This window comes from Garra rufa, chromosome 13 (genome assembly GCF_049309525.1).
Source record: "Garra rufa chromosome 13, GarRuf1.0, whole genome shotgun sequence".
NCBI classification, from domain to species: Eukaryota; Metazoa; Chordata; class Actinopteri; order Cypriniformes; family Cyprinidae; genus Garra; species Garra rufa.
In genome coordinates, this window is record NC_133373.1 from 26,007,638 (window position 1) to 26,011,281 (window position 3,644).

The following is a 3,644-nucleotide window of genomic DNA, read 5'->3' on the forward strand; positions in this document are numbered from 1 at the left end:
TCCCCTGTCTTCTCCGTTGGATCTACTTACCCGAACTTTGGAACTTCTCAGATAAGAATACTCACCTCAAAACCTGCTGCAAAATACTTACGGTTCTGTCAATAAACTCACCTTTAATGTTTTATATTTACCTCCGTCTCTGCCTCCTTGTATGCTGTGACACCTAGAGCTAAGCAGGAGAATGGAGAGTGAGTGTGAGACTTATTTGAGGGTTGACTGGCCACGGCAGAAAGTGACCCTCGTCTCTTTCTCTCTACACTGGGATTAGGATGGCTTCTGAGGCTCAGGGTCCAGCTCTACTCTGGGACGGGACCTTGGCGTATAGGGTATGGGTAGCATCTGTCTGTGGGCACTGTTGAAGCCCATATTTAGGCTGGTACTGGGCCAAAGGCGGTGCAGGCTTTTCAGACTGCTGGGAGGATGGAGTCTTCTGCTGACTTGTACCAGCTACGAATTGAAGCATTTGGCCTGCAATGACTTCTGTGGCGTAAACTGCTCAGCAAATCCACTGAACAGCCCCTTGGGAGAGACTGAGGAGTCGAGGAAGGTGACCTTGTCCGCGTCCTTGATTCTCTATTAAATTTAGCCAAAGATGGCACTCCAGCAGAACCAGATTAGCCATGGCCTTGCCAATCACCTGCGCAGTGGCCTTTGTAGCACACAGAGCCAGGTCAGACGCTGTGCGCAGCTCCTTGAAGGCATCGGAAAACACTGGCAGCACTCGTCCATGGTGTGGAGAAATTTTCACCAGAGTGGAGGTAGCCTTGCACTGCTTAGATGGTTGGGCTGCATGGACCTTCAATGTCCAGCAACTACCTCTTTGAGAGGGGGAAGCTTGCAATTACCTAGTTCTTCAATACCATCAACAGTGGTGAGAGGTGAAGGAATGAACACGTGCCGAGTAGGGGGTGTGCCACATCCTTGTGAGATCGTTGTGAACCTCCGGGAAGAACAGAGTGGGATTCCTTGATTTGTCCTTGCAGGTGCCACTTGTCTAAGCAGCCATGGGCGGTCTCTTCAGGAGCCAACCAGTCCAAGCCAAGGTTCTTCAAAGCCTTAGAAAAACATGGATCAGTTCGCTGTTCATGCCTGGGACATTTTTTGCTGCTTCGGGGGGAGAGTGTCAGAGCTTTTTCCTGGAACATGGCCAACAACTTTTTCCTCAGACCTGGTGAGGGGTGCTGATCCTCGTGTGAAATACACAGCGAGTCGAGGCAGTGTGGGGAGAGTGAAGCATGCTGGACCTGTGCTGGTGTGAGTTCACTCAAGTCCTATAGTTGAGACCCGTTCCCCTATTATTTATTCCTCTTAGGCTTTTGGGAGGAACAAATGGGAGAGTAGACCGGGGAGGACCACCTTCATGAAAAAAGGCAACTGTGAGCGAAGCAGGGCAAGACTCATGCTCTCGCAGTGAGAGCACTCTGTCATTGTGAGCACAGCCTCAGCGTGAGCACTGCCCAGGCAAGCGACGCACTCACCATGCCCATCTGAGTATGCAGAGGTTCCCAACGTCACTCAGAAATTTTAGGAAATTTGCTCTATATTCACCAGATGGCTGCAGAGGAAGTGCTTGTTAAAGGTGATCTTTCACTGCCGGGGCTTTTCTACGGTGAGCAGCAGGCTTTGAGCTTCTTCTTTCTGGCTTCTTGCTTCATCTTCAGAGTTTAGAGAGGAGATGATCTGAAAAATTCTGACAAAATGGCACTCAGAACCGGCTGCACCCCTTTTGGCAGGTTGAAGCACATTTTGTTCGCACAGCTACACGAACATGAACAAATCAGTCTCCAGTATTCCGAGTAAACAAGAATTTCCCCATTAGCGCCCTTGATGCAACGAGAGAGTGCTGCTACAGTGGAAACAGTAACAGAGACTGGTCGACTACACAAATTACTTGTAAATGTTTAATTTTTACTTCTAATGTTTTTCAAAACATGTTTTAATATAAGCAATATGTATGACCTACATATTAAAAATGATATAAAATATGCTATGCTGGAAATATGATATAAATATAAGAAGTCAGCGTGCCGGCTGGGTGTCCGCGCTCAGGAGAGTGGAACGTTGCGATGGATCAAAGGTAAATAATTATATAAATACTGTTTAGTTTTTTGCACAGACCGATCGTTTAGTGTTTTAAGACCTCAATGTATCGTCACGAGCCGCAGGGTTTAATTTGGTTTTGTCTGTGTATGTTTTTTTTACTCTTAAAGATTTGGTAACCATTGACTGCCATTATGCGACTGACAGACTGTAACGGTTTGAGTTAAAAATCTTTGTTCGTGTTCTACTGAAGAAACAAATGGCGCTTTTCCACTACACAGTACCAGCTCGCCTCGGCTCGACTCGGCTCTGTTTGGTTTTCCACTGTGTAAAAGTTGTACCTGTACCTCCACAATAGTACCTGGTTTGTCATAGCGACGCTGCAGGAAACTGCCGTGACGTAATCTTCTAGTTGCCATAATATGTAATGGATTGGATATGTCACGCAATCTCTGGCGCATTCTGCAACATTGCTGGCGCGTGCAATGATGACGCAGTGAATAGTGACGATTCTCTCTGACCAATCAGCAGTCTGCTGTGTTTTCACGTCACATTTAGTATCGCCTCAGCTCGCCTCAGCTTGCTTGGAACCTCGCCGGAGGTGGTACGAAAAAAAGTACCTGGAAGCCGGTACAGGTACAACTTTTACACAGTGGAAAACCAAACAGAGCCGAGTCGAGTCGAGTCGAGCCGAGGCGAGCTGAGGCGAGCTGGTACTGTGTAGTGGAAAAGCGCCAAAAGTTACCTACATCTTGGATGCCCTGGGGGTAAGCAGATAAACATCAAATTTTCATTTTTGGGTGAACTATCCTTTTAAAAGTAATCCAAATTTCCCAGAAAGAGCAAACTTACATCCAACCATGAGTTGTTTAGTTGATATGCTGACTAACGGGAATTTTTTTGAAGACTTGTTTTTTTAGATTATGGTTCTACCATGTTATTGTATTTTGGAAAACAATATCTTCCACTGGTATCTTGTGTGAGTGCCACATTGTATAGGATGTGGTTACAGACACTGGGTTGCAGAGAACATGAGAATGACAACCTTGCAAAAAATGTATCTTTGAAACTTGGCAAAGAACATCATAACTTGTACATTTATAACTTATCAAGGAAATCTTTAATCTGCATAACATGTTACTGAACTGTTTCCAATGGTTGTGATACTTAAGAAAACATATGATTTGTCAGATTTCACGTTATAATTTTTGACTATAGTCAAAATTATTTGTATAATAACATAAGAAGAAAAATATGAGAGCAGACTGTTTCTGTTGAAACTTTTCTAGAAGTAAAATAACAAATACCATTACCCTATGCTGCAAATGAGAACATTTTCAATTATCTTAAGTTTTGTTTGTAACAACTGCGTAAAAAAGCTGAAACAAAATTCTATATAAGCATTTTTAGTCATAACTTATTTTCTTACTAATGTACCTTGTTTTGAGGTGTGTATAACTGTCTATATTCAGAAATGACTACACTGATATTAAATCTAAATGTGATTAAAAATGAAGTTATAAATAGCCTAAAGGGCCCTTAAAGGGTTAACAAACAAAGAAACCGGAGAAAAAAAAACCCCAGCTCCAGATTAGAGGACAGAT